The 20,639-nt window shown below is 45.6% G+C and overlaps 1 protein-coding gene across 8 annotated transcripts in view; it reads left to right on the top strand.

Moving 5' to 3' along the window:
• NAV2 (neuron navigator 2) overlaps window positions 1–20,639 on the top strand; it is a 741,011-nt gene that overhangs the window by 444,180 nt on the left and 276,192 nt on the right. The window lies entirely within an intron of this gene.

The raw sequence follows: 20,639 nt of genomic DNA, 5'->3' as shown, positions 1-20,639 counted from the left end.
TACATTTTCCAGCTTTGGCTTTGGTTGGCTCTTGTATCACTTTGATATATCTCCATCATTGTGTTTGCTTATTTTTTTGAGTACTTCTTTACTTTCTGGTGCTGCAGGATGCTCCAGTATCATCTTATATATTTCCTGCCCCGGTCCTAGAATCTGCCATTTCTCCAAAAGCTCTGGTTCCTTTTATTGGAGACTAGTATTAGAAATCAAGATCTGGGTGCTCCGTGTGCATATTGCTACTGAGGTGTCCTTGCCATTAGGCCCTCTCAGCTAACAGAGTAAGGAAACACGGATGTATACTAACCATGTATATATAAATATATATACATATTTCTATATATATATATATATTTATCTGTGCCTATTTATTATGCTAAACATGATAGTTTGTACTGATGTCTTCAACCCTAATCCATTACCACATGGATCATTTTAGCCTTCCCTCGTTGCTTGTCTGTAAGCTCTCACTTCAGTAGTGGATATGTCTGTGGGGCATCTTAAACACACTAGTGTCTGGGCCTAATGCCCTGAGGTTGATTTAGGTGCCCACCTGGGGCTTGGGCATCTGTATTTTAATAAGCTCTAGTCAGGTCAAATTCCCCCATTATAGGCTTTCATGTAGCATTTGTCACAATTACCCTTTGACATCTTTACATAACCTCTTTATTTGACATTCTTATTTGATTAATCTCTGTTGTTCCTTCAAGACAATAAGTTCCATGTCAGTTTTGTTCACCATTCTTTCCCCAGTGAGCATTCATAGTAGGTACTCAATAAATATTTGTTGAATGAATGGGTAAAATTACACACAGCATGGGTGAGATTACACAGATAATGAGGAGGATGAGAAAAAGATGATTCATTGAATCTTTGTACATGCCAAATGTCTTTCCAGATGTTTTTGAAATATTGTCCAGTTCAGGGATTTGAATCGAATCTGGCCGACCCTTTGTTTTATGAGACATAGTCTGAACTATCTTTCAACAATTTCTGATAAAACAGAATGAGCATAGGCTTTGGAGTGGCATTGTTTATGTCAACTTAGCGACTTGGTTTCCCCATTTATAGACTGAGGATGAATATAGTATGTACCTCATAGTGTTGTCAAGACAATAATGTATATGAAATGTTGGCACATAGTATACATTGAAAGAGGATTTTTTCTACCATTCCCCTTTTTCTATTCCCTTCAAACCTATGACTGCTATGGCTAAATAGCCCAAGTAATTAATTTAAAGCCTTCTCTTGAAAAGCAGAATATTGAAAAAGTGGATTCTGGAGATGGGTGTCAGTTTTGGGGAATCCTAAAACAAGAAATTTTCACAGACGGTATGTTTGTGGCTTTAGCTGAGGCTGGAGGAAGGCAGTGTGACAGCAAAGGCACCCTGGCGGGATGCCCATGCCTGGAGCAGCCTGGGAAAACCTTACTTGTCCATTTCCAAGATATTACCCTCAGAAGCTAGTGCCCTGTGATCCCTGAGATGGCTAAAGTGGGATAGCCTAAGAAAACTTGGCCTTGAAAAGCTCCTCCTGTGGGAGTCCGTGTTTTCTGTGTTGCATGTCAATGGAGTCCCCTCCAGTCTGGATGGAGCTGCGTGGGTGGCCCAGGAAGAGGCCAGAGGGGGAGAAATGGTCCCACCCGTTTAGGATCTCACCCAGGCCCCATTAGGACCAATTGATTCCAATTTGGTTGGGGTGGGGGAGTGTTTTTTTTCCTGCCCTTTCATGCTCACGATGAAGGTGACATTGATTTACAAGTCAGTGGTTTGGAGCAGGGAAGGGAGGCTTCTGTGGGTAGAAAAGATCAATTAAATGATTATCCCAGCTGCCGCACACTAATGCCTTTCTAACCAGGTTTCAGATTCAGGAAACAGAAGGCCACCACATTTAGTCTTTTGCAGGAAATCTAATTGCCAACTTTGTGATGCCAAGTTTTATTAGATTGGGAAGAGTTGATCTTAGTGACTGGCTGTTTATGGCACTGTAAAAGCTTCCTCCCAGCCACCTGGAATTCTAAATGACCTCTTCCCATCCTTTTGGCATGTTATTGCTCAAACTTTATGAAAATAACAGTTTTGTGATTTTTATCTCTATGTGGTTTTTATTTGGGTTTGTGACTTCGTTGTAGGTAGTCAACCGATATTTGTTGAATTCCTAGTATGATTGGGCTAGTGGCTGGGGATTGCAGTGTGAGCAAAACAAACTCATGGAGTTTATAGATTCCTCCACTTGGAATGCTCCTCTCCTGGACCACTGTGTTATGAACCCAGTGCATGAGATCACCTAGAGTGCTTGTTCAACCCTGAGCACTGGCCCCACCCCCAGTGTTTCTGATTCAGTAGGTCTGGAGTGGGGCCTGAGAGTCTACATTTCTAACAAGTTCCCAGTATGCTGCTGCTGGTCTTGGAGAACCCAGCCTAGCTGGGTCTATTAAAACGTCATCTCCTTAAAGAAGCCATTCCTGATTTCCCTCCCACATTATCCCCCTACCTCTCACCATTCACTCTCTATTGCATTTTCTTCATAGCATTTAATATTCCCTTACTTGTTTATTGCCGTTTGCCTATCTCTCGCCCACCTTTCATTCTCAGCAAAATAAAACTTCATGAGAGACCTTATACACGCGTTGTCAAATCCTCAGAGCCTAGAGCCAAACCTGCCAGAGTACCTACTCGATAAGTAGTTGAATGAATGAAAAATCACAAGTGTAATGAGTTCTAAAAAGGAGAGGCCCCGAATGCTATGGGAGTGTAACGGGTAGACTATGATGGGGCAAAGACATTGCATTGCATCCACCTTGGAACCATTGCTGGGTATGCCTTTAATGCCTGTTTCAGGAACTGCACACCAGCATTTTGTCTGCAAGGTTACTCGTTGTGGGATTTGTTTGGAGATCGGGACAGGCACTCTGGATTTGTTTGATTTTTCCATAGCCTTTCCATAACCCTGACCCACATTGAAAGAGGCTATCTCAAGGGCAGAACAGAGTTCTGTCTGGTAGGCATCTCTTGTCCATTCTGGGTCGTTAAGCTACCAGTCCCCGATCTCTGAACTTGTCAGGAAGAGAGGATTGAAGTGAGCCGCTTCTGAGGACCATCCTCTTGCACTCTACACTTGTCCACTTGTCACGATCTGGAGTCCAGTGGCTGTGCTGATGACCTGGACGCCTTTTCAAAACCTCTGCAAAATTGAATGCAGGCTCCCTCTCTTTCTTTGCAGGAATGAGCACCTTGGGTGGGGGAAAAAAAATGCAGATTCCTCTCCTCCATATGCATTTTAGAGAAATGTAAGGGCAGGCACTATCATTCCTCCCATTGGCAGAGAGGATGCATCAGACAAAAGACCAGACGCGTGGAGGCATGCCCCTCACAGCTCACACGAGGCCAGGAAAACCCGGCTGTGGGAGCTGAGAGTGCGTTAAGCCCCTGCTCCTGTGTGGCCTCCAGAACCGCTGCTTGGTGGAAGCGAAAGTTTGCGCAGCCCCTAGCCTTAGTGTCCTTGCCCGGCCTTCGCTGAGCAGGGGCCTGGGGGGAGCAATTCCTCAGGTTTGTTTGCCTGTGGCAGTCGAAGGGACCGTGATTTATTTCCCCCCAGCGTCTCATGAAAATGTAAGCACGGAAAGTCAGATTATGTTGGAGGGCAAAGAGAAATTGGTGGGGGAGATGGAGAGGGAAGAAATGCAGAAGTCTGGAGTCAGGGCGGAGGGCCAGAGGGCCGCCCCGTGGGTCGGGGTAACATAAGCCGCCGCTCTTCAGGAGGAGGCCTGTGTAAGAAAATCTGACCACAGCGGGTGCGTGACTTCAGCTAAAATTAACCTTCGAGGCTTCGCACGCCTCCACATTGCTTTGAACTAGACACCCCTGGAGAGGAGCAGGCGGCTGACTGCTGGGACGGCCCAGCGCCGCGAGCCATGCCGATAAGCATCAACCTCTGGGTTCCCGCCCGGGGCAGGAGTCGCGATTCCTGTGACCACTATAAAGTGGTAAGCAGCCGCGCAGGTCCTCGGCGGGGTCTCCTGGGAGAGCTGAAGCCGTTTGCTTGGATTGGGCTGGGTTTTGGAGGGGGCTCCCGTTTCTTTTCTGTGCCGGGTGGGACGGCCCATGCTCTCGCAGGCCTTTCATCTGCACACTGCTTCCCTGCCGCTGCTCTTTCTGCTTTTCTGTTTCTTGTATCTTCACTGGGTGAGGACTGAATGGTATATTTTTAGAGCGGGTAGAGGAAGATCTGTCTCAGAATTGTCGGTGACCTGAAAAAATTGTCTAAAGCAAAGGGGTCATCAGGAGGGTTACCGACGCCAACAGGTGTGGCAGATTTCAGTCTGTGTTCTTAATCATGGGTCTCAGCAGGTCCAAACAGAGAGCAAGGTGGACTGTTTTGTGGGTTGGAAGAGATAAAGGGGAGTACTCCAAGGCTTCACTGTAGAAAGGATTTGTTCGGGAGCAATTTCCTGTGCAGTGAGGCTCAGAATGGCGCGGGCGGTCTGACAGCTCCTTCCCTACCCAGGCGGTGCCGCCACCACGGCTCCGCGCTTGCTGCGGGAACTCGGTTTGGGAGCTTGTGTTCACGGAGCAACAGGGCAAGATGCACTTCGCCTGCTTTATGCCTGCCTAACTTTCGGGTGGCTAATGCAACCCGGGACCAACTGTAGTCCTGCTGTTTGCGGTGGTGGTGGGGGCTCTCGGGTTGGACCATCGGATTGGTCACTTTGATGTGGCCAGAGGCCACTGCTTTATTTCAGAGAGAGAACCTCCTTAGTTTACTCTTCTTTCCAAAAGATGTTGTTTATCCTCTTCCTTAAACTTATTCTGCCCCTCTTCCCCTCCCTTTCCCCCAAAGGCCAACCAAACCTCCTAGTCAATATTAGCATAATAAGGTTTGGCAAATGCTTATTTCCTGGGGAAGAATATGCGTCTCTTATTTGCTTAATGAGATTATTGTGCACAGCTGACCTTGGAGTGGTCAATGGAAACACGTTTAAACTCTGCGTATTTGCTTAGGTGAACGCATTCTAGGTTGCCCTTTAGCGTGAGGATATGAATGCTGTGGCTATGAGTGATATACAAAAAATCCCGGCATGAAGATACGTTTGGGCGCAGTTTTGAGGCCATTTTCCCTGTGAGCCTCTCCCTCATGAGGCCCCCCGAGCCCCTTGAACGTTTTACATCCTCTCGTTGCCTCCATCCTCCTCGTGTGTTGGCTTATTAGAGGTGGAGGGGTGCTGGGATATTGGACGCTGGCGTGTCTTTTGCTTTAGATGTCTGACTCTACCCAGGCCACACGTGACTAATGGGGATGTCTTCGGGTTATTTTCTTTTTTAACTCCTGGGGTCTAGGCTTACTGCCCTGTGGAAGGGATTTCTTTTGAGGTATATGATGTTAAAAATAGACATTTCAGTACGAGGAAGCTGTGGTAAGCTACGGTATGTGGGTCTGCGCTTCAGTGAACACATCTCACACGCCTGCCTGGGAATTTCCGTCTCCTGCTGAATGTGGCTGGGTAGACACAGAATTCAAATTCCCATTTTCTCTGGAAACATAGACCTTTTCTAGTTTCCTTCAAGAACCTTCTTTCCACCATGGCCATCTGAGTGACATGGCCTGATTTTTGTAACTGCTGTATGACACAAGGATTGCGGAACTGCGTTAGAATACCTGCCTATGCTAATCTTTGTCCAGCTGACATTTCGCTTTCCTCATCTGTGAAATGGGGAGAGTATGAACTGCTGCCCAGAATTGTGTTTCCCAGAATTGTGTTAAGGCTCAGATCCGATTAGATTGTGTCTGTCAAAGAGCTTTATGAATTGCTAAGCCCTGCAGATGGAGGCAGCCTGTTTTTTAGGACTTCATTCTTCTCTCCGAGTTTGAGCTGAGTCCGTCAGGGCCTTCTTCCTGGACTTTGTAGAATAAATAGTATCTTTGTGCTAGTCATTCTTTTGTGCTCTGGGCCAGGGTGTCCCCTAGGTAGGGGGCCCACTCCCTTTTTTTTTTTTTTTCCTGAACACGGGTTTGGTATCTGCTACTCTTTCCTAGTAAAAGCCTATTGTTAAAAAACAAAACACAAGAAACCTGAGATGCCCCCAGGCCTGGGAGCTCTGATACCTGGGCTGGAGAAGGACCCTGGGCACAGTGGCCGTGTCCACTGTGGTCAGGTCTTGGGCACCAAGTTGCTGAGAAAGGAATGGGGTCCCCCCCACCCCGGAAGGAGCGGGGCAGCATGTTCCCAGGACAGGGCAGCCTCAGCCGCTGCAGGGAACTGCCACCCAGTGTTGTAAAGTCTTCGCCACAGTGGTACAACAGTATCTTTGCCAGGTCCTGTGCCTCTCTGCCCGAATGGGATGTAACTCTGGAGCCAACGACTTTGAGGACCTGGACCTTAATAAGCATCTTTATCCTTCCTTGAGTACTTGTGTGGCCACGCTCAGAGGCGCTTTACGTATTTTTCTCATTTAATCCTTAGTATATATCTGTGCACTAGGTACGATTATTACCTCCATCTTACAGACAAAGAAGCTGAGCTTGAAGGGTTTAAGTAACTTGCCAGGACTCCCATACATTTAAGAGGGGATTTTTTTCTCCTTATTACTAATATAAAATTCAGGGAAGTTCATGAATATGATCTGCTTATGTGCCAACCATAAACATGCCTGGAAGTGAGAGCGGAGTAAGGAGACGTCCCACCAGATGTATTTTCCAGGCCTTTTCACCTCCTCTTTTTCCAGTTCAAACCACCTTGCTTTGGCCCTGCCTTCAATCGCAGCACCTCCTGCAATACTGGGGACTGGCTGGGCAAATCAGGTGGCTGTGTATTCTTCTCAGGAAACCGGATCCCTCTGCTTGGGGGAAATCTGTAAAGTACCACCAGCTACTTGGGTTTCCTGTGTAAGGGAGCATCCTTAAATCATTCCGAGTGCACACCACTTGCCTTGGGTGTTGTGAGCTTTGATCAGCAAGGTCCCCCTTCAGTCCCCTGAAAGGCCTTAAAAAAAAAACAAAAAACCGAAGCATTTTAAAAAAATCGTTTAGGCTGGGGGAATAAAAGTCTCTCCTGGCTTGTCAGAGGGATTGCATTTCCTTACACCCATCTCCTGAGGTTAAAGTTTGAGGACTCCCTTGAAAATGTAGATGTTAATTGGGAACTGAGACTCACCTAGCCATTCCCTAGCAGCGCTGCCTACCTGGGACCTCGTGAGCCTGGATGGAGTGGAATACGGGCCAGGTGAGCTTTGGTCACCCAGGGCCTGGGAATGGGGGAGCGTGATGAGCAGACACAGTCGGGACTCCCGTATAGAGTCGGTGTGGGGGCATGGGAGGGCCTGGGCAGCTGGAGCACTGTGTGCGGGAGACCAGTGCCAAACCGAGGAAGCCAGGAGTGCCTTTCAGCCAGCATTCCCCGAGCGAGGGCCGGGTGACAGGTGCCCTGCCTGGTGCCACAAAGCGAAACCGTGAGCTTGCCCTCTACCTCCTGGCCCTGTTGCCAAAATCCCGATCACTCTCTTAACCGGGAATAAGCCATTTGTGGTTTCAGCTCACTCTCTCCTGTCCCTTTACCCACTGGGAAGCAAGAGTTGGCACCTTTTGGCATTTCCAAGGATTCCACTTGCCTCAGAAAGCACCAGTAAGAATGTATTTATTCCTAAGAAATAAACGTATTGAAGATTTCATAGGTGAGGGTTTACATCATGTACAACCTCATTAGAAGCCCCTAGGCCTCAAGTCTTCCAAAACTCCCACCCAAGGGCAGCCTTTTTGCTTCTCAGCCTTCCCAGCTCTGCTCTCACCTTTCTCCCCAAATTCTCTCTTTCTCATGCAAAGCGTTTAGCTGGTTTCCTCTTCCCTATATTTGCATACCCATACCTTTTGTTCTACCTAGCAAACAAAGAAACCTCCCCTATTGGGGGTAGTGAGAATAATAGGTAGCAAATTTGTTTTTCTGCCCCACCTGTGAGTCTGCCCTGGAGCAATTGTTCATTTATCTTTCCATCTACCCACCTATTCCTTTGTCCCTCCAGCCGAACTTTCACCAGTCTGTCCACGTCTACCTTCCTCCTCCCATCCCCACCGTCCCTCCTCTTCCTCTCTCTCCCTCCTGGAAATGGCTTTACAGGGATTTAAGACATTTTCCATGTGGTGAGGTCAGAGAAGACACTAAAGTCAGAGAAGGTGGTGTGTGCAGCACAGCACCTGGGAAGCGGGACACACAGGGTTGTCGTATTGCAAGTACACCAGGATTTCAGAGAAGGGAGAGAAGCCTGGCAGTCAGGGTTGGCTTCTAGGAGAAGGGAACATTCTGCAGTGGATGAATTGAGGGAAGACACATTAGCACAGAGAACCTGCCAGCAGGGACAGAGGGTTAAAGTAGCATGGCTCGTGGTGGGAGGAGGTTCCTAATGGACTTGAAGGTTTGCAGGTTGGAGACAGGGAGGCAAGACTTGAAGGTTTGCAGGTTGGAGACAGGGAGGCAAGACAGGAAAGTATAACTGAGGGTTAAGAATTAATAAAAAATAATAAATGATTATGATTACTAAACCATATAGATTCCTTTTTTTTTGCATTTTCTATCTGTACTGTGCTGACTTTATTATTTTTATTTATTTCTAAAAGATAGATCACACAAAATGTTACATTAAAAAATAGGGGATTCTTATATGCCCCACTCCCCACACCGCTCACTTTTCCCACATAATTTCTTTCATTAGTGTGGTACATTCATTGCAGTTGATGAATACATTATATAGATGCCTTTATATTATAAAATAGCAAAGGTTAATACTTGAAAATACTGAAGCTGGCTAGAGTGGTTCCACCCCTGCTTATGGTTACTCTAGACTTAACCTCACCCTTGTGTATGCTTGCTATTGGGATGGTAACCATTCCATTCTCCTCTGTTTAATATCCATATGGAAAACCTTATGACTGATCTCTACTCTCTACTTTCCTATCTCAGAAACTTGATCTCTGAAAATGATTGTAACTTTGTAACTCGCCCTGGTTTGAAGTATACCCCAAAATGAGTTACCAGATGTTTGCCCTCAAAAACAATGTGCTCATCAGCTGGCCATAAGCCTGCTGGGAAGGGTCTCATACCCATTCCAGCCATAGAGGAAACACTTAGGAGGAGAACTTGTCTAATTACTGAGTAACTAATGAACACAGCATGGGAGAGAAAATACTTGAGAAATTCCAAGTGGGGCTCGGACATTTGACTTTCCAGCAGCCAGTCAATATTGTAGGTAAAAGTTGGTCAGATCCTGATTCTAGGATGGTGGTGGGCGGAAGTACTTTAGAAAGGGACTCCATTTTATTCTGAAGCAACCAGTAATATTCCCAGTTTTCTTCCTTCCCTGACTTTATTTGATTTCCTAGGGAGACTCTGGGAGAATTGGAGACGAGCTTTGCATTTCTAAGAGGTGGGGGGGGGGGGGCCAGGCTACATGCATGGGACAAGCTTCACCTTTTATTAGCTGTGTGACCCTGTACCCATTACTTAACCTTGCAGAGCCTCTGCTTTGCAGGATGTAAAATGGGGATGATTATTCATTTAGTCAACAAACATTTAGTGAGCACTTACTGTATGTAAGGCACTTAAAATTCAGTGAGCAAAACACATCAGGATTCCTGTCCTCCTGGAGCTTTCACCTAGTAGGGAGAGATTGTCAGTGCGATCACTGGTACAAAACACCTGGCACAAAGTAGGCCCACCACAGAAGTGCCACAGGTGGTAGTGACCAAGTGACAAATGCATGGGAGATAGTTTGTACCCTCTGAAGGGTGGTGCAGAGTTTTGCAGTTTCTCAGGATCTGCCCCAGGAGAACAGACTGGCAAGAATGGAGGAAAGTAAGCTGGCTCATCCTTATGATAGTGCCAGTTCCTCTCTGCATATTCATCAACCCAGTTTATTTTCCTAAAGGCAGTTTCAAAACCTTTGGAGTGTCTGTGCACACCCTTCTGCGACTTGTTGGTGTTCCCGGCAGACAATGGCACTGTTGTGTGGCTGTGGGGACGTTCCCAGACACAGCCCCGGTACTTGCTGCACGTGATCCCAGGCCAGCCTTGCTGTCCTTCAGACTGGAGGACTGGGGGGGCTCTCAGTTTCTCTGTAGCATTTTTCCAATTGGCTTTAGCCCATGATGGTAAGTCATGTTATATTGACATTTTTATTTTTATTACAGTGACGTTGTTGTGAAATTGTGTTTGCCTTGTGCTTTGGTGACATGGGAAAGTATCAGCTCCCCTCTTGGATCTGTTAGTCCTGAGTGACAAGCAGCCGGCTCTGTTCCCAGGGACAGGAGAAGGTGACACTGGGGTGGCGATTGTGCAATGAGCCTTGGCTTGCTCTTTTTCCCACACTGCGGTAGCCCTTGACCCTCCGAGGCGTGTGGCTCCTGGGTGGGCCCCCTCAGCAGCAGGAGCATTAGGAGCCAGAGCTGCTGGTTTCAAACCTGCCGACTCACCTTGTAATGTTGGAAAAGTTAGTTGTCTCTCAGAGGCTCAGTTTCTTCATCTGTAAAACAGAGAAAATAATACCTTCCTCACTGGGGAGTTGGGGGAACTAAAGGAGTCCTTTGTTTGTAAGCGCTCCCACGTTGCCTCTGGTGTTGTCATCTGCATCGTGATGAGGAAAATCGTAGCTAACATGTTGAGCCTTAGCCATATGCCAGGTATTCTAAGACCGTTATGTAGTTTTACCTCATTTCAGTCTCAAAATAACCTGAATAGGTAGTTGACCTACTTTAAGTCTAGGAGGGTTTATGTAACTCGCCCAAGATGACTCTGCTGGGAAGTGGTTGAGGCATGTTTGGAATTGAAATGGTCCGACTCTAGAAGGTGCTTTCTTCATTTAGCACAGACACTGGGGAAATGGTAGTTGCTATTCTACACAAGACTAGAGCATGGGCAAACCCCACGGTAGGCATTCAGGCAGTGTTTAATGCACCGAGGCTTATTTTGTGCACATAACCCTAAGCAACGCATAGAACTTGATATTTAGAGGTAAAGGAGGAGGAAGATGGTGCAGGATGTGGGGAAAGATGGAAATCCAGATTAATGACAACCCTTGCCTCTCATGTCACGTTTGTGTGTCCCTTTGAAACAAAGGCATGCATGTGGATAGGTCTCAGGGTGTATGTTTTGCTGGTTGAGCAGGCAAGTAGGTTACTGCTGATCAAAAGGGATGAAACCAGCTGTTGGTTCCTCCCTTCTCCTCACTACCATCTTTTAGATCCAGAAAGGTATTCATACGTGTTGTAAGTAAGTTCGCATTAGCCACTTGGCGAAGCCTGTGTGAAAAGGGAGGGCTAGTGATGCCCCATTCTTTTGTGTGTGCTCAGGTGGGAAATAGAAACCCAGCCATACTTCAGTGCCCCTGGAGCCCTGCTGTGCGGCAGCCTCACCCGGGTAAAGACCAGCTGAGAGCCAAGATGCTTTCCCAACTGAATCTTGGAGCAGTTCAAAAGGGTGCCACAAAATCCTTCTACTTGTTCTTTTCCTTGAGGGAAAAGTCCCTTCCCATCAAAGCTCTTGCTGGAACCGAACTTGCTCTTACTTTACACACAATTTTAACATGTATAATTCCTAACCCAAAAGCGAAAAATGCTGAAGGATTAGTACAGCTCGGCAAGGGGACATAATAAGAGAGAACTCATCCGTGCATCTCTGCCGTCATCTGACAGATATTTCTGAAGGTTTTCTGTGAGCCAGGTATTGGGCTAGTTCTGAGGTACACTGGCAAGCATATACACAGCCTCTGCTCTCTTGGAGTTTCTAGTCCAGTAGCGAGACATATTAAACGAATACTTAGACAAACATCTATTATAAAATTGATAATACATGATATAAAAGAAGAAAGGCAGAAACGATGACAGTGTGTAACAGGGGCCTCAGAGAGGGGATGAGGGAGCTCAGCAGAGTTTTTGTTTTTCCTGGGTAAGTGACTTTACATTGAGACCTAAGGTTGAATACGAAAATAAAGGAGGGCACTTAAGACTTTCAAACTCCAGCACACTGTCCTGGCAATCTTAAAGAGGGGCTGACACTCCCCAGGGGCATTGAGGGCACTGATCCTAGGGAAATCCTACCCATTCCAAGGTTCTCCATAATGTCACCCCCTTCTGTCTCGTAGTGCTGTGTTCAGAGCCCTCTGCCAGCACTGAGGTTGTGCAACATGTCTGCCTGTTCTCTCCTTGCCCTCTTCTAGGACAGGAGCTGTGTTTCAGGCACCTCTGGATTCCCAGTCCTGAGCCCAATGTCTGGCAAGGAGTGGGCCTTCTGTGAACACTGACTGGATGGCTAATGTAAAAAATAAGGACTCCAAGTCAGCCAGGAGAGGGTAAACTAGATGATATGCTATGGACGGTTGGGTGTGGAGACCTCAAAAGCATCCTGCCTTCTGATTGTTCCTACGAAAACTGTTTGCAGTAAGGGGCTTTAGGGTTGGGATGGGGAGCCCCGTGGGCATCCACCTCCGCTGGGACTCCATGAACCATTTGGCTTTTACAAAGGTTTTGCTGCTGAAACAGTAAGAAGAGCTAGTGTTTATTGGGCACTTACTTTGTGCCAAGTACAGTTGAAGTAGTTTGTATGAGTTATCACATTTACTCCTCATAGCAAACCCATGTGCTTGGTGCTTTTATTATCCTTATTTTCAGATGGGGACATCGAGACCCAGAAAGGTGGAGTGTTTTTCCCAAGAACACATGGATGGTAGGGGGGAAAGCCAAGCTTGACCCCAGGTGTTGTCTCCAAAGGTCATGCTCCAGATCTTGTTCATGCAGCCACCACTAAACCCAGCAACCTTATCTATATATGAGAAAACTGATTCCAGGGAATTGAAGTCATCTCATATTTTTTCACCAAACTAGTCCCCATGTGAGGGCTAGTAGATACAAATACTCAGCTGAGTGCTGTGGAGGCTACAAAGATGAACATTAGGTGCCCAGCCCTTCTAGGAATGCCCCTGGTAAGTGCCAGAACCCTGGCTAGACCTACAAAGGCAGGTGGGTGCTCAAGAGGCAGACATTAAAACCTGAGGTCTTTTAGGGAGGGGCCAGCTATTCAGCAGGCCCTAAGGACATCCTGGCATACCACAGAACACTGTTCCTGGTGATGTCTGAGAGCCATCAAGAAAAATCTAAATACCTTATTCAGGGATCATTATAATCTGTTTGGGAAAGATTCCCAAAGGAATAGTTAAAATATATGACAGCTGTCATTCAACAATCTAGACTTATTCCCCCAAATGTAGATGGCTGAGTTCCTGTTAATGTGACTATTAGTAACCATTTATTTACCACTTGCTATATGCCGTCTATAAAACAACCTTGTATATCCCCAGTGTGCAAGTGAGGGACATCAAGGCTCACAGAGGGAGATGATTCCAAGGGTCACCCAGCTGGCTAGAGGCCGAGTCAGAGTTTATCCCAGGTCCACTGCTAGCACCCGAGACTGTAACTGCTATGACCTCTTGTTTAAAGCCCAGACATTATGTATATAGTATATCAGAAGATGGCAACGATGGGCATAGAAGGAGGGGCATTGGCATGGGCACGTGGGGAGTTCCCAGGACATTGGACGGAGCTGGACTCTTCTGAAAAACCCGGGGAAAACCAGAGTGTTGCAGGTCCAGCCCCTGGTAATGCTGTGTGTCCTTGTGCAAAAGGTCACACAGCATTATTTCTGTGCTGCACCTCTTTCTCCAACAGATGGGCTGGGGACATCGTGTAACCCGCTGGCTATCACAAAGCCGTGGTTTTCAGTCAGAAGCCAGGCGTCTGCACTGAGAGGAGGATGTGTGAGATTCTAATGGAGAAAGGGGAAAAAAATCACCAGCTAATTACACTTTTTCCCGTCCCTTGCATTTCATGCAGTTAATAGGTTGTGTGGACATGTGACCTCTGTGAGGTAGAGGCCCTGTACCTTGCTCTAGATCCTGAGCATGCAAAAATGACTGTCACTAGCTTTACCCTTGACAACAAATGCCACATATTGGTTTTCTTAAAATTGTGAATAATTGAGTAATCAGTGACATCCTTTGTGGTATTCAAGGACAGAGTGATCACTCTATACTATGCTTGCAATATGACTTTTTGTGCTTCAAAGCCATTACGTCTAAACCATCTAACCACATACAGCTCAGTCATGGAAATTGTATTATGTTGATGATATGACCAAAGTCCAGTGGAGGCTTTTTGAATTGAGGTCAAGCAGCAAGGTTCCCTTTAAAAATAATCACCTGGAAACTACCTCACCTGGTCATGAACGACTGGTTTACCTTAATCTTCAGTCTTCACGTGGCCCTTTCCTTCCCAGAGGTACATTTTATTCCTTTTCTCTTGGAGTTGCTGTCCTGATGCTATCCACGGCCTTCTGGATCCATCAGGCTGCTTGCCATATTGGTCTGGATTTATATTTGGTTGTTATGGCTCCATTCCCGGAGCTTTGGTGCAGCCGTCTGTGGAATTTTTCTTCGATTCCCTATTTAGAGCACAGCCCCTCTTCATTTGATGGCTAATTGCAGTATAAACTTAGCAACGTTATTATCCCCGTTGCTTTAACACTGCAATTATCAGTTTTGTTATTACAACTAATAATCAGGTTTTTTTACTCCAATTGATCTGTCAAAATATCCCCCTTTGGATTTCAGCCTGTTTGATATGAAACGATGTGGAGTTAGAAGCAAACAAATGACACACTCCCTGAAATTCTGTCAGGGTAATAAAGTGAATCAAGATGAATTCACTGTTCAGCTGTCTGTGCCTTCCTTCCCCCTTTTATCTCTTGAAGGCTTTGACAGCAGCTTCTCTCCCGCACTTCTGGGGCTTGGGGGATGGTTGGGTTGAGTCACTGGTTAGAAGGGGTGGGGAGGGAGGGAAGCTGAGCGGGAGGAGTGGGAAAGCTGCTGTATCAGACTCCTCTGATACTAGTGTGAAATGATTCTAGAGCCTTTTTTCTGGAAGGGCTTTATGATTTGGGGAAGGGATGGTGGTGGTGGTCTTTCCTACTGTGGGATCTTCCGTCATGTCAGTTTCCATTGAAAGTTCACAGGTATTTTGATACGAGTGGCAAACTAGTGTCAAGCATCAGTGGACTCCAGGGAAAAAGCAAGAGCAGCCCTGAAATCTCTAGAACTTTGGGGAATGAGAGGTTCTGGAGAGATTGTTTCTTGGTGACCAAGGCTTAAACAGAAAGCCCTGTGAGCTTTAACTCTTGCTTCAAGTCTTTCAGATGCACGTTAGTCCATTTTTGCTGAGTTGATGAACCTTACGGAGTCTGTCTTTGATTAAAGATATTGTGAGTTTATTTTTTAAGTGAATCACCTTGGAAGAGAGGTTTTTTCCATTGTACAAGCTATTGGAGCGACGAACAAAGGAGATGGGGCTGAATTTATGTCTAGGCTCGGCATAGCCCTTGAAAAGCTATTTTTAAAAATCTAGGGGAGCAGATGTAGTTCAAGTGGTTGAGCACCTGCTTCCTATATATGAGGTTCCAGGTTAAATCCCTGGTAATCTCCTAAAAACAAACAAACAAACAAAAACAGCTCTCATTGGGGGGAGCAGATGTCACTCAGTGGTTGAGCACCTGCTTCCCATGTACAAGGTCCTGGGTTCAATCCCCCAGTACCTCCTAAAAAAGTAAAAATATGAACTAAATCTAGGTGTTTTGTTGTGATTCACTTCTTCAGAAAGTTGAGAGCTGGGGGTAGGGGAAACTCGGGATAATTAATGATTCTTGTTAAATGGTTCCTGATTAATGAGCTTGAGCTATGTAGTGATTTATTTCCCCTGCTCCTTCTTTTCAATCAATAAAGAAATTCTGCTTTGAGGAACTGCTGCAAGTCCACATTATTTAAGTCTCAAGTGAAATCAGTTCCCATGGATTTGCCTTTTCTCTGATCAGATCAACCTAGCAGCTGCTTACCGGCTTCCCTGTGAGACACTACTTGGGCATCAAGATGGGTGAGGCACAGTCTCTGCTAACATCTAGTGTTAGGAGTGAGATGGCTGTACCCTTGGCTGTAAGGGGGTGCCGGTGTATGGGTTCTCTGGGGCCCTGAGATTGTATGCAACTGAGGGTGGAGTCGGGAAATTAGGAGTGGCTTCAGAGAGGGGCTGGCATTGGAATTAACCGCCCCCCCACCACCAGTTTCTTCAAACCTGAGTCTGGGTATATTTATTTCTCTCAAATACATACAAGACAATAATTATACAGCAACAAATCCTTTGTTCAACACTGATTTGGTCCATAAGCATTTGAGATTTACATAATTTTTACTTCAATACCCTTGTATTTTTAAATACTGTAAATTAAAAAAAAATCCTTCAAATAACCAGTTCTTATATTCCTATTTATCCCTTTATCCAGCCAAACTTTAAAAAGTTAACAAACTGAACACTATACAGAACATATAGATCATACTTAAAAACCTGAGGTTTTAAAAATCACTGCTTTCCCAGTGTGATTCAGGAAACTCCTCTCACTGATGAGTACAGTCATAGGCAGTAAATTGGAGGAGGGGAAAAAGAAAAGAGAGACACAAGTTTGCTGTCTTAATATTTTACTAAGCCTGTCGGTTAAAAACGGTGATGAAGTAAGAAAGAATCATTTAGGTTTATTATGGGACTGAAGTTGGCCTCACAGTTTGAAACATGCATTTCAGATATGCTATTTGATCTGAGCTTGCTGTAGGAAACTGATGGCGAAAGCGAATGATTCCTTCCATACATTCACTCAGTGTCCACCTGGCCGTGTTTGAAGTTCTTTGCGTTTAGCTTGACAGCGTCGGAGACTGTGTAGTGGATCAGGCACAACGGCACAGGAGGGAACCATCTTATAGTCCAGTTTCCCCGAGTGTAAGCGTGATTGTTACAATGGAGACCCTGCATTGTGTAGGCACATTGTCTCACTTAGTCTTTGTAACACAGATTGGCAAACCTTTTCTACAAAAGGCCGGATAGTAAATATTTTCAGCTTCATGGGCCAAAATGTGTCTCTGTCACAAGCTCTCAACTCTGCTATAGACAGCGAATGGGTGTGGCTGTGTTCCAGTAACATTTGGTCTACCAAAACAGGTGGTCAGCTGAAGTTGGCCCAGATCACAGAGCTGCCTTATAATATATTTGATGTAATCCAAATATGGAGGGTGAGACTGAGGTTGAGAAAGATTCAGTAAATTGAAATTAACTTGCCAAGGGCCGACTTAACTGGGTCTTAGTCCAAATCCTGTGTCACTGGCTTCCATATGCACTGCCTCCCCTGCTAGGGAGTGTGTTTCGGGGAAGAGAGGATGGATGAGAAAATTGCTTTGATTCACTGTGTGAAAAGTTTGCCTTGAATTCAAGGGGAAGTGGGAAACCAGTGATGAATTTTTTTGAGCAGGAGATAAGATTAGAGTTGTGCCTGGGAAGATTCATTTGACAGTCGTATATAGGTTGGTTGAAGTTAAGAAACGCGTTCTTGTTTTATTTTTAAATAACTTTCTTTCAAAATCAAAAAACTAAAATAATAGAAAAAGGCAGCTTAACAACTTATGGAAGCGTTAACGAGTTCTTAAACAGCTTAAAGGAGAGAAGTTCGCTTCTTTGGCAAAGCCATCCGACTGCTATAGCCTTTATATATCGGATGCCTTAGTGACCTCAGTGTGGCTTCACATTGTTTGAATGTGTGTTGGTGTGTGTGTGTATGTGTGCATGCACGTGTGTGTCTGTACTTGTTGGGAAAAGTTTGCTGAAGCTTGGTTTCCTGTGGGATTTTGCAGTCCCACGCAGAGGACTGGTTTTGAGAGATCCCATCTATTTTAAAGCCCCCTCAGTTACAAAGGGAGTGGCTGAGGCTCCAGTATCACTTCCCACTCACCACTGGCCTTCTCTCTGTCCCCTTCTCAACTCACCTGCTGTTCTGGGGGACAGCTTTAAATTTGAGAATATTTTCATGGTCCCTCAGTGTGGCTGGTGGGAAACCTTTCTTCTGGAGGTTTCAGAGAGCTGTGTGGGTCTATCTCCTCCTAATTAGGGAAGGAAGCCTCATTCTGGGTACCAGCCTGTCCTGTTCCTGACCTGCTTTTCTCTTACAGTCTGCCATACTTTGTGTTTCCGGAGAGAGAATACTCTAAACTCTCAAAATTGTGCCATGGGAAGGAAAATGGCAGCATGTCCACGAGTTATTTCTGTTCTGGAGGGTCAGGTTAGGGGCTTTGCTTGACTTTGTTGAAAGTAAATTTCCTAAGTAATAGCTTTTATTTGCTGAACACTTAGCATGTGCCAGATTCTGTGTCCTTTATTTGCGTGAGCTCATTTCATCTTCATAATAGCCTGATGATGTAGGCATAATTATTCTAATATTGCAGGTGAGGCCATCTAGGCCTGGTAATTTGCCACAGGTCGCAGAGGTGTGATTGGCAACATAACAGGCTAAGATTTAAAGCAAGTCTGTGGATTCCAAAGCCCTCCTCCTCACCACCTCTCTCCATTGCCTTCTGTAGCCTCGCTGAGGGTCAGTCCAGGTGCTTCCATATGGCACCTCCCTGCACCTTCTCAGGTTGGCCTTATTGTACCCACTTTAAAGCTAAATAAACCAAAGCCCAGAAAACTTGAGTGACTTGCCCAAGAGCATTCAAAGAGCAAGGGACAGAACCAGGTTTCAATTTCTTTGTTTTTAATTGTTCCGGTGAGAACATAACTGAACAGAAAAATGAACCTGGAGTCAGAAGAAGGGTATCATGGAGAAGGTGAATGATTTGACTAATATTTATATTTGTATTCAGAGACAGTGTTGTAGAGTGCTGATCAGATCCTAGTGTCTGTCCACCTGGGTTCAAATCTTATGACACTTATGACACTTACTAATTGACCTTGCTATACTGCAGTTTTCTCCTCAGAAAGTGGGCATCGTAATAGTATCTACCTCATTGAGTGATGGCCAAATGAATTAATAGCTGTTAGGTACTTATACCAGTGCCTGGCACATAGTAGGTACTTTATGTGTTTAGTTTTTGTTTGTTAAGCTCCTATTCTGTGTAGGGTGCTTTTTTCAAATATATCACTCAGTCCTCCTTGTGACTGACTAGATGGTGGTGTTCGCATTTTACATGTAAGAAAACAGGCTCAAAGGGCTTCAATAGCTCACCTGAGGTCATTGCTCGCTTCCTCTCTCCCCTCTCTCCACAGGTATCTATAGAGAACTTCTAATGTGCCTTGTGCTGTTATAGGTACTTGGAGTACATCAGTAAATTAAAAAAACCCACGTGGAGCAGGGACTTGAACCCATGTCTGCCTCTTTTCCTTTATGTTGCCTTGCTCCCTCCCTCCCTCCTTGCTTCCTTCCAACAAATTTCATTTAATGATCATTTATATTCAGATTGGCTACTGTAATTCCCAAGAGTGTGTTCCACTTTCTTAGCTTTCTCTATCTTTACAAAATTGAAAATCATCTTGCTTTACTAGATTTTTGGTCTCTGACAGTTTGGAAGAGCGTTAACTTGGATTTAAGGCTTGGAGACCCCAGGCTGAGATGGGAAGCCGGACCATCCTGCAGGTGTGCCGCTTCTGCTTGAGTCTCTGAGGCTGAAGAAAGATCGTCTAGGTGGGTGGGTAGTGGACGGGACGTGTCTGTTCTCCCCTCTTAATGGACTAGAAACTGCAGCTCAGCCCCACTTCCGGAGAGGAGACCTCCACATTCCCTGAGCAGAGAGGCCAGAGAAGCTGCCTCCCTAGAAGGACCTTGCTTTGCAAGTTCAGTCCCTGGCCCATGGTTCCCTTTCCAGGGGCCTTGAGAGGCAGGACTGTACTGTGTGAAGAAACCCTGGAAGTATTTTTGGAAGGATGGGATGAAGGGTAAAAGCCCAGGTGAGGGCTCGGGCTTCTGCTACTTTGTGAGTCACACAGAATACTCAGAGCAGACCTGCTGGTGGAGATGCAATGATAAATTTAGTAAGTTTGGAGAAGACATCCTGGGGATTTGTATGAGAACATATTGCTTCTAATATATGAACCAGTTGAGGTGGAACAGTTCTTGAGAACTCATTTGTTCTTGTCACTCTGAAAATAAAAATGTGCTGATATACAGGGTCTGCATGTCCACATCCCCCCACACCCTCAATTTCCACCACCTGCCCCTCTTCCCTGACGCACAGATACCTGCATGGAATTTACCAGTCAAACTTGATGGGGAAGGTATTTGTTTTTTTTTTTTTTTTGGCTTTTGCCAGGTAGGGAGAAAAGTCTCAGAAGAAAGTTTTCTCGTGCTTGTCCGCTGGTATGGAAGACAACCTTCTTTTGTGCTGATGATTCTCGGACCAAGAGAAATAGGTCTGATATGCTCCCCAAGGGTATCTGTCCGCTACCCGGATCCCATCAGTGACAGAGCTTCTGCCTTCCAGGGTGCTGTGTTCACCAATATTGTGTTTAAAGCTGCTGGAATTTGCTGTGCTTTTTTCCTAGAACCTCAACAGTGAAAAAGATGACTGGCTTTTAAATTAAACAGATTAAATTTGAGATGATTGTGAGGCCGTAACTAACTCCAGTCACACAAGAGTAATTGAAAGGGCTCCGTGTCTGAGTATTTTCCTTCTTTACAAGGGACCCAGGCTCCTGAGAACTCCGCTAACTCAATAGTTCTTCTTACCCTGAAATGGCCCATTAAAAGATGC

Source organism: Dasypus novemcinctus, chromosome 10, assembly GCF_030445035.2.
Source record: "Dasypus novemcinctus isolate mDasNov1 chromosome 10, mDasNov1.1.hap2, whole genome shotgun sequence".
Taxonomy (NCBI): domain Eukaryota; kingdom Metazoa; phylum Chordata; class Mammalia; order Cingulata; family Dasypodidae; genus Dasypus; species Dasypus novemcinctus.
This window is presented reverse-complemented; position numbering and strand designations above follow the sequence as displayed.